Genomic DNA, 11,612 nt, shown 5'->3' with positions numbered 1-11,612 from the left:
TCCGATCTATCACTGTAGAGCAGGTCTCTTGGAAAAGAGCAGTGCAAGGGGAAAACTGCTCAGACCTGGGCTTTTTAGGCATGGCACAAGTGGAAGTGTGGACAAGCCCTCCTGTGGGGCAACTTCAGCTGCTCCTGTTGCTTAAAGCCCCTCCTTGTTCTTGGAGATAGCAGGGGAGAAAGGCAGAGGAAATTCTAATAGCTCAACTCTCTTTCGAACTGTCTCTTGCAAGTCTGTACCTTCCTGCATCTCTTTTCCTGCCTCTTCTTCTCCCATCTCTAACTGTGTGGACTCTTTCTCTTTCTCTTGCCTCATGGGTGGCATGGAAGAAGAAGAAAAGAAGAAGAAGAAGAAGAAGAAGAAGAAGAAGAAGAAGAAGAAGAAGAAGAGTAGGAAGAGGAGGAGGAGTTTGGATTTGATATCCTGCCTTTCACTCCCTTTAAGGAGTCTCAAAGCAGCTAACATTCTCCTTTCCCTTCCTACCCCACAACAAACACTCTGTGAGGTGAGTGGGGCTGAGAGACTTCAGAGAAGTGTGACTAGCCCAAGGTCACCCAGCAGCTGCATGTGGAGGAGCGGAGACGCGAACCTGGTTCACCAGATTACGAGTCTATCGTTCTTAACCACCATACCACACAGGCTCTCCACACAGAGGTGCCAACTTGAATAAAATATGGGGGGGGGGCAGGTAAGCTCCACCTCACATAATCAATCAAAAGATGCAGTGGACACACACTGTTTGAATGGCAATGCTCATCAACTGGGGGAGGGGCTCAAATATTTTATGGGGGGGGGGGTTTCAACCCCTAGGACCTCAGTCCCTAGGAGTTGGCTTCTATGGAACCACACAAATCACTGGCCCTTCCCCTAGATCATCCTCCTGTCCCCGTCCCCTCGCTTCCTCTGCCCACCCTTCTGACTCCTGCCTGTCCCTGACACCATTTGTGGTGTGGCAACAGCTCTGTGCATGTGCCACAAGACCATGAGTTTGAGAAGATGCATGACAGGTGGTGGGTAATGGACACAGAGCACCGTGGTATCATAGCGCTTTAAATATATGCTGTGGATGTGGCCTTAGAAGCACTTAATTGGATACTCCCCTCTGAGCCCAGGAACTTGTTTTGAGTATCAGAACTGAACTGATGGTGAGTACCTAAAAATTTACTCCTGGTTGCCTCTCCCAAAAGCTTTCTTCATTTTAGCATTGCAATTTTGGGGGGAGATGGGGAGAAAGAGGACCGTTTTGTTGCTGCCATGGTTAAACAGCTGGTCAAAAATTATTTCCGACCCTCTTCACATCACTAGTAGATCTCAATCCTTCTGCTTTAAGGAATCCTACAGGAGTGGTAATAATGCCTAATCATAGGTATAAATTGACATATAGCAAAACAAATATCACTGTTCCCCCCCTTGGAGTGAAATGTAATGTGCATTGAGTTTTTAGATGGGGAGAGAAAAACCTACAGTGATTTCTAACTTATTGCTAAAATGAATGCTTGGGTCATGCCTTAAACTGGATGAGATGCTAGCTGTCAGCAGTAGTGTCTAAGCTGATGTAAAACTATTTAATCAATAACTTACTTTTTCATAAATATACTGCTAGCAATTGACAGATTTTTAGAAGATAGCTGGACCCATTCTTATTTTTACAGCCATTGCAAAAAACAAAAATAAAAAGTGCACATTAAAAATTTATAAAAACCACATTTTAAAACTTTTCACAAAAACTACTTTCCACGAGTAAAAGTTGTACAGTCTGAGATGGTGTTACAATCAAAATGTCAAGATGCATACCAAACCTCCAATAACAAAATGTTTGCTGTTCCTTAAATAAATCTCTCCCTAATCTGGAACACCCCTGTGGTATGCTCACATGGCTTCTGCCAGGATGGGGAGAGATCCCCCTTATTTATTTATGTTTATATCCCACTTTTCCTCCAAGAATGGTGTGCATGGTTTTCCTCTTCCTCCATATTTTTATTCTCAAAACAACCCTGTGAGGTAGGTTAAGCTGGGAATGTGACTGGCCCAACATTATGGCTGAGTGGCCATAATTTGAAACCTGGTGTCCCAGGTCCTAGCTCAACACTCTAACCACTATGACACACTTCCTCTCTAGATAGGCACAGTGTCTTTGCTTGGATGAGAGAGGGGTGTGTGTGTGAGAGAGAGAGAGAGAGAGAGAGAGCGAGCGAGAGAGAGCGCAAGAGCGCTTATTTATATCCTGCCTTTCTCCCATCCAGGCACTGACCAGACTCAAACATACTTAGCTTCAGCAAGTTGATGAACTGAGGTGCTTTCAGACCATACATTGGAAAGGGGGAAGTGGGACTGAGTCCACTGGTTCTGCATCCTGGCTCCTGTTCATGACCCTGACAGCCTCTGAAAAGGATGCCAACATATGTACAGCTGTGGGCATATAGGTTCTCTATGTGACTAAAAACCCCAGATGCATAGAGGTTAGGGTTGGGGAGTGTATGTGTGCACGTGTGTGTGCGTGCGTGCGTAAATGTGTGGGTGTACCAGTGTTGGAAATGGAGCCAGCAGGAAACTTCCTGTCCCACCTCGATGTATTTGGTATAAATTTGTGAGGAAATGAGTGATTAGCCCTTGCATGCTGGAATAATTTCCTCGGTTGCCATTGAAAAAGATGTTCTGATTGATGTGCCCTTAAAACAACTCAAGCAAAGATGGATAATACCAGGTCAGAAATAGCAGAACCAGTAGGCAGAGTATTCTTTCAAAGCAACGTCTAACAAATATAAGAAAACCGTGCATGAATAATAGTAGCATCAGTCAGACTGTGCTGAGTGAAAGGCTAAGATAGCAAGCTTTCATATTAATCTCCAATATGAAATTTTCAGGGCAATGCAGCATGCTTTTTCATCTGGTTCACTGCAGGGCATGCAGCTTATCAGAGGACACAGTTGTTGAAAATATTTTGTATAATGGGTGGGGCATGGGGGAAGAAGCTTAAACTTTACTCAGTCTGACCTGCTACTGGCTTCCTGGAGTGTCTTTGATAAAACAGAGATAATCTTTGATGATTATAAAAGTTACGCTGAAAAGTTAGTAATCGATGCAAACTTTGTTGAAAAAAGCAGGTGTTGTTGCTGAAATGTGGAAAGAAGAGCCCATCAGAAGATGACAGATTGATGCCTCCTATATACCTGCAGCATCTTCAATAATTCAGTAGAGTGCACCTTTAGCAGACAGAAATCATAATGATAGAAGGAAGGAAAGGAATCTTTTCTACCACCAGCAGGAAAAATACAAAAATGAAAAAAGTGTTCTCCTGTGACTCCTGTTCTTAGTGCTGACAAAATGATCTTGGTTTCCTCCTTTATAACAAACTTTTGAGTGCTGAATTCATAAGGAACCCATTCCCCGAAATTATGAAGCCTTGTGCTGATGGGGTAGATAGCTGAATTACTTAAGATGCAAGCCTCATGAAGTTTTTATGGAATGAACTTTCATAAAGCAGAGTCCACCATCAGTTGCAGTTCCTGCTTTTGGACTTCCCAAAGGCAACTGGTTGGCCACTGTGAGAAGAGGATGCTGGACTAGATGAGGCTTTGGCCTGATCCTGCACAGTTCTTCTTTTCTTTTGTAAGTGATGAAGTAATTTTCATTTGGCAGATGTATATGCCCATAGACCAATCAGAGGTCCCACTTGAGTGAAGGAGCCTTATGCATATACATTGGTGCTCACGGGGCTCCTTTGTGCTTCTTTGGAGTGTGTGACTCACCAATGATGTTCAGGATGTGCAGCTAGCATGCACAATCTCATTTTCCTCTCAAGTATTCACTGAAGTGTGAGGCGCTTCATGTGAACTTGCTGTGCCAGGTCCCAAAAATATACTTTAGGTTCAAGTCATCAGTGTCCTGAAAAGCTCTAGGGCATTATATTTCTGCTGTAGGAAAGGATAATTGTATCAGAAAAGAGTAGAAAAGGCTGTGGTTGATTATAAAAGGGAAAGCAGCCAGGAAAGATGCGTTACGGATCATTGTATTGTTTTAATTTATAATCACCATGACGAGGCCCTTTGGGACTGAACTTTAAACCCTGGATGTTGCATTTTCAATGCCTGATGTATGCAGTGCCCAGATCTAATTATATGAATGTCACCCCCACAGATTTTACATAGCACCCCTCCACCCTGTTTTTGCATGCCCTAGTTGCAATGAATTGCCTGAGCCAGATTCCCCACAGGCAAGCAGCATTTGTGAATCTGTATAGGCAGGAAAGCTAGGTTCCCTTAGCAACAAGGGCTGCATGAAAGGTTTAAAACAGATCCTTCCATTATTGGATCTATCTTTCTTTGTTGGATCATGAGATATTAACAGACACTCTAGAAGTGCCCAGGTGCATCAGAAATGAAAGCAGGCTATGCATGTATGCAAAGATGTATGCATATATTTATTTGACAAAGTATCATCTCCTTTGTGCCAGTATCTTGACTCTAAAAAAAGAAGAATGTAAAAGTAAAGGACCCCTGGATGGTTAAGTCCAGTCGAAGGTGACTATGGGGTTGCAGCGCTCATCTGGCTTTCAGGTTGAGGGAACCAACATTTGTCCATAGACAGCTTTCCAGGTCATGTGGCCAGCAAGACTAAACCACTTCTGGTGCAACGGAACACTGTGATGGAAAACAGAGCGCACGGAAACGCCATTTACCTTTCCGCCACAGCAGTACCTATTTACAGTGGTACCTCTGGTTATGTACTTAATTCGTTCTGGAGGTCTGTTCTTAACCTGAAACTGTTCTTAACCTGAAGCTAATGAGACCTCCTGCTGCCGCAGCGCCGCCACCACACAATTTCTGTTCTCATCCTGAAGCAAAGTTCTTAACCTGAGGTACTATTTCTGGGTTAGCGGAGTCTGTAACATGGAGCGTATGTAACCTGAAGCATATGCAACCCGAGGTACCACTGTATCTACTTGCACTGGTGTGCTTTCGAACTGCTAGGTTGGTAGGAGCTGGGACAGAGCAAAAGGAGCTCACTCCATCATGGGGATTCGAACTGCTGAACTTCTGATTGGCAAGCCCAAGAGGCTCAGTGGTTTAGACCACAGCACAACCCGCATCCCGTATCTTGATTCTAAGCCCCTGCTGGTACTATGTAAATAATAAATGATAATATGACTTTTAAAGAATATACAAATACTTACTGTATTAATGGCTTCTGTATTCCACTCAGAGTAGAAAGATGGCTGTACTTTCCTAAGGTGTAGCATGTGAAAACAACAACAGTAGTTTTTGATGAAACACAGAAATGAATGTGGGACATGTTCTGGGCTGATATTGGAGCCCACGGAGAAAGAGCACAGTGAGTCTGGCCAGAAGTTGCAGGACCATGGACAGCTCTGAGTAGCTTGGTCCAAGTATAGCTGTGAGCAGTCGGCACCTTCTCTCTCAGACTACACGAGTGTGACTGCCAAGGCTTTCATGGCAGTTTAAAATATACAACATTTACCTTTTTATTTAGTCTAATTTAATTTTAAAAAATAAAACAGACTTTTTTTGGCTGGTGGTGGCTTACTTGTATGCTTTGTGGCCTGTGCTTCTCCTTTTCAGTCACCCTTCATAGAACATAAGTCTTGTAAGTAGCCCCTGGGTAGGTTAGATCATAATCAGAATGTCTTCTCCAGGTGTCCCCAGCAAATGAAGTGCACTGGGTGGCAACTGGCAAAAAAGCCTTCCAGGTAATGGCATTCTGCTTATGCAGTGCTCTCCTAAGGGAGGCCTTCCTGGTGCTTAAGTCTGCAATAATAACCCCTGTTGCCATTTAATCCAATAGGACCAACTTCTGAGGAGACGTAGTTAGGATTGCACTGTAAGTTGTCTCTCCCCCCTCCCCAGCTCCAGGCAAAGATTTGTTTTTTTTAATTCCCCCTATGTTTTAGAGAACTTAAAACCACACCATGGACTCTAACTTGGTTTTCTTCTGCATTCTCTGGTGTAATTATGATTCTTATTGCAGTATTTGTAATTTATGATTAGAGCATAGGGAAAGCCAGGCTGCATCAGGTCAAAGACCCATTTAGTCCCACATCCTGTTCTCAGTGTCCAACCAGATGAGAAGCATACAGGCAAGACCTGAGTACAACACTGAGTCTCTCACACTTGTTATTCTCAGCAACTGGTAGTTAGAGGCATTTTGCCTCCAAAATAAAATGATTTCTTTATGTATTTTCCATAGATAAACATTCTAACTCAAAAGAACCCCCTACCCCCATTCATGGTTGTGTAAGCTTCCGGATAAATTCTCTTTGAAGGATGCAATATAAACAAACACACACAATGAAGGTGAAGCCAAGCTGGAAACAACAGGAAACAATTGTCCGTTGATTCTGTGCTTCCCAGGCGGACATGGGAAAGGACCTGAATAAAAATCTAAGAGAGATCAAAATTCTCTGTCTCCATTCATTGTGCACTTGGGAACAATAAAGAAAATCTCTAGTTGGTCAGACTAGAGGGTATAATTCATAAGCCCTTGTAATTTCTAAGCATCATAGAAAAATGTTTCTTCAGAAACCTGAGACATACCCACTGGTTATAGAGGATGGATGGTCCTTGGTGTAATATTGTTGTCAGAACAAAGGATGGTTTTGTACAACATCCTCAAGACATAAATGCCTTTTACCTCAAATGCTACTGTCTTTCTGCTTTCACTTAGAAAGATTTCACATATTGGATCCCTCACCGCCCTTCACTGAGAAAGGGATGCAGCACAGATCAGGTCTGCAGAAATCCTTTATTTTTTCCTGGACATTCAGACTATCCCTGCTGAATGATAGAATAATACTAAGTCTCTACTAGGTACAGTAAGAGTATGGCTTAATTTCCCCCCAAAAGCATTCAAAGTAAATAAGAATCCTGTTTCAAATAAATGCAGTTCTGCTAGCTTCAGAATTTATCTAAATAATATAGTTACAAGGAACTGTAATAAATTAAGTTTTGAAATGTAAACTAGGTTCATAAGTACCATTTTGTACTCTGCATTCAGGCCTCTTCACTTTCTTGCAAGATTGACTGTAGGCTAATATACTGCACCTATTAGAATCATAGAATCATAGAATCATAGAGTTGGAAGAGACCACAAGGGCCATCGAGTCCAACCCCCTGCCAAGCAGGAAACACCATCAGAGCACTCCTGACATATGGTTGTCAAGCCTCTGCTTAAAGACCTCCAAAGAAGGACACTTTTAGTCCTAGGCTTTGACCTGCTTTGCATGTCACACTGTGTCAAAGCTTGAATTCAGCCCTTTCTTCCTCCCTGGTCCCTTTTGCTCTCTCTAGACTAATCATGAGTTACGGCCATGGTTTGTTCTTGGTTACAACTTGAGTTTTGTCTGAAGAGCCTCTGGGTATAGGGCGGTATATAAATTCAAATGATGATGATGATGATGATAAGGAGTTTAACCATGAACTTGGGTTCAGGAGACATGTGACGCCTTGGCTTCGTCAGTGCAGCATGGCAACAAAAAGCAACAGAGGAGCAAAATGGCTGTGAGCTCCCTTTTCAGATTCTGCATGCTCACATTCAGGCCAATGTTCTTTGTGAAGCTTGGGCATTTATTCGGGAGATGTAATTGCTAACGGTCCTAACTGATCTAAAGATGACGACAACGGATATTTCTATCCTACCTTTCCTCCCAAAGGAGCTCAGGGTGGCAGATGCCAAAGTGCTAAAACCATACAGCTTTCACTGGCCTAGAGGGTTGCTTCTCATAATAAGAATTCAGCTAAGATGTGGGTCTAAGTAGACCATGGCCTGCATAAAACCAGATTTTGCCAATGCTTTTCAAGTGTACCCAAAACAATGAAATTCATCTCATACATGGTTTTGTATGTTTTGTGGTATTTTATGCATTGTGATTTGCTGTTTTTATTGATCATAGATTAGTAATTCTTTATCATAATGTTTAATTATTATTTGCTGATGTTTAATTTTACTGTTTACTATTAGATACTAATGGATTGTTGAACATTTCTTTATTTGATATAAGTTGCTTATTTTAAAGTTATTGTGACTTTTTAATATTGGATCAGATTGTTACTATTAATGTCTGGTGTTTTATTATGTTTTTATATGTGATGGAAGCTGCCCAGAATGGCTGGGGCAATTCAGCCAAATGGTCGAGTTATAAATAAAAATGTATTATTATTATTATTATTATTATTATTATTATTATTATTATCATCATTAATGCTACCATATTTAACTATATGATAGTGCATATTGATCTTCAAAAGGTCAGAGATACACCTGTTGAGTTCAACTAAGTTTTGTATATGAAAGGGTATTTTTCCTATAAGAAGTTACTGCATATAAAAAGTGACAGACTACTCCCCAAAATATTATATATCACTAAGGATAGCATGCATGGCTGGAAGAAATGTGAAGATGCTGTCCTTAATTACCTGCTGACCCATCATTAATTAAGAGCCGTCTCAGTGACTTCAGCTGTGGGTAGGATTAAGAGCTGGATCAAAGAGTTTGACATACAGCCTGACATGGGTGATGTGTCTAAATTGTAAGTTTCTCTGTGGTACAGGATCATTAAATTTACCCATACCCTGGAGTCATATTTGCATAATTGAGCTTTCCGTACTTTGAGCAGTCCTTTCGACTTCTGTGCACTTTCTTGGCATACTTGGTGCCAAATGGCCATTTAGTGAATGATCTATTTAAAGTCTGGCCTTGCCAAGAGCACTTCCTAAAAGACACGGTCCATTGTGTTTTTAATTGCTTGTTTTATTTCAGTTCTAGGGGAAATGTTTCTACCTTAAATTCTCACCAAATTTCTTGATGGGTCTTTTTTTGTTTTAAGACTTCTCTGTGTTATTAGATCTTGAGAAGTTTAAAACAGATAGGGCACAGGTAGAGAACTTCATGCCTAGGGAGAAATGTGGCTCTCCAATCTCCTTGTGTTTTATCCAGGACATGCCCCTATTAGGCCTGCTGCACACTCCCATTGAGTGCATTTTCATGGCTACAGTGTGGTCTTCAGCTGTGATGCTCGCCCGGATAGAGAGAAGGGTATCTGTGTAGAAACCACTGGCTTTTGCATGGCTGAACCATAGCCTACTGAGTCAGAACCTTTGGCTCCTTTTTCTTCTGGCCCTGTCCATCACAGGCATGTGACTCCTGGACACATGAGAAAATGTGTCCTTTGGCCTGAAGAAAGGTCCCCCTACCCTGATATAGAGCCACCTTGTTTGCATCTGCAAGAAGATAGAAAATTGTTCTGCAACATTTGGGGATCAAAGAATCTCCATGTGGCTGGGGATATTCTAATTGTTATGACTTTGAAATAAATTGAGATGTTTTTGTTTAACTAAGGGCTCATTCACACTTCCTCTTGTTCCGCTGCTTTTCCCCAGGGAAAATCACTCTTTAGTGCTCAGTTTGGTTTTTCTGCAGATTGACGTTTGTACTGATTTAGAACTGAAGAGCAGGTTTTCCCTGGGAAAGAAGCGGGACAAGGGGAAAACCACTCGGAGCCATGCTTTCTAGCCATGTGGCAATTGGAAGGGTGGATTAGCCCTAACTCTATTAATGTTCTGCTCACTGTGGTGATAAGCATTGGTTTAAAGAAATACAATTCCTTCCTTCCTTCCTGTTTGTGTGTATTGCCTTTGTCATGAAGATTTCCCTCATCATTGCTGCTGATGCTTGGTACTGGGTCTCCTGGTGTGGAGAAGATCTATGCTCATCTTGCTTGTTTAAGTGGATTCTGTGTGATGGAGACAATGTGAAATGGATAAAATCAGAGATCTCTTTGGGGGATCCCTTCCAACTCCCCATAGTCTGACTACTCTGTGACTGCAGCTCCCATCCACTTTGACCATTGGCTAAGCTGACTAAGGCTGATGGGAACTGGAGTCTAACAACATATGGAGAGCCACAGCTTTCACATCCCTACAATAAAAAGAAACCAAAGTACTTGGGTTTTCTTTTCTTTTCTTACTGAGGTTTTCCCATGTTCCCAATTAGAAGGAAATCACATTGGAAAACATCACCATTGCCTAGGAGTATAAGCCAAATAATTGCTCCTGTGATGATGGATGCTTTTGGTTTTTGGGATCCTGCCAGTGAATATTGATGAAAAGGCCTCTAGGATACACATTCAAGTCTATTCATCCACAATTCATGAATCTATTTCCCCAAATTAATAATAGCTAAGTATCCAAACAGCTGCTGTCTGTCCTGATACCCAATCATCTAGGGCCTTAATTGGCCATCTTGACTGTGAGTTGGGCCCCTGGTTGATGAAGTGGAAACTGCAATTTCTTGAAGTCTCGCAAGGCAAGGAAGGCACCTCACCCTTGGTAGGTCCACAACTTGTCAGATTTTTTCTCTAGCAGAGGACTAGCACAAGCTGAATTGCTCTCCCCGGAAAGCTGCATGGAGCAGTAGCAGCATAGCAGCATGCACTAGTACTTGGTCTATCTGTCCATGTTCTATGTAAAAGAAAGGGCAGTTGCTACAAAATAAGTAATTGCCTCTCTGCTCTCACAGTGCCCTACTACAACTTTCATGTTTGTATGGCTGAAACAGAAGTTTTATATTGACTTACCCCTTTCCTGCTAACCCAGGCATCCAGTACTCCAGGTGAAATATAAATAGATGATGTAGATTAGTGGTGGGAAATGTGATAGGAACCTCAGAGTGTTTTCTGTGGTCAGGATTTGGTGATACTAATAGTTGAGCACCTTAGGCTGCATTACACTTTGGGTAGAAGATTGCCTGCACATTTTCCTTCCTCTTAAGTCAGTTTTTATACTTTCTATAAAACAAGAAAACTAGAGTATCAGGAGGCTTAACTTAAAACTCCTCATCTCTGTTCCTAGCTTTTGTGTGGTGCTGGGTACATTACATGAGTATCCTATCAATCAAAGGGATAACTGGGAGCTTCACACAAGCAGAGTGGCACTGTCTGGTGCAATGGAGATTGTGCCTTGTGTTTTTATAGGAGACCACACATTCCTGGAGCTCAGGGGGCCCTGATGCTCATAAACCAGGCTGGGGGGGAGGATGTGTCAGGCTGTCAAATGGATGGTTTTAAAATGCATCTATCAATGCCTCTCCTTGTGGAATCCTGGAGAAGTCCTGGGGAAGTCCCATCAGGAGGCAATGGCTCCCTCAATTTCACAGCCTTTGGTGGTTTAGTACCATCCAGTGTGATTGCCTTAGGCTGTCCCTGAGATAGCATTAGATTCCCATGGCCTCAGTCTGAACTGAGGCCCACAGTAATGTTGTGCTTCTGCTCTTTCTTACTTTTCTCCTTAAGGGCACAGATATTGGTCAAACTTCTTGATAGGCTTAAGCCAATCTCTCCCCCTGCCCATCTTGACTTATTGACATTCATGACAACAAAGCTTGACAACTGTTGACTTACGAGGGTATTCTTTCATGCACCCTAGGATTGCTGAAAAGTAGAGATGGGACACCTGTGGCCAGCCAGGTGTGGCTGGGCTCCAACCTGCATTGTCCTTGACCATTGGCTGGGCTGCCTGCAGTTGATGGATATTGGAACCCATCAACACTTGCAGAGTCACACCTTCTCCACTGTTGTTGGGACAGAAGTTTTCTTCACTGAG

Source organism: Podarcis cretensis (genome assembly GCF_951804945.1).
Source record: "Podarcis cretensis genome assembly, chromosome: 7".
In the NCBI taxonomy this organism is placed as follows: Eukaryota; Metazoa; Chordata; class Lepidosauria; order Squamata; family Lacertidae; genus Podarcis; species Podarcis cretensis.
Note: the sequence above shows the minus strand (reverse complement) of the source record.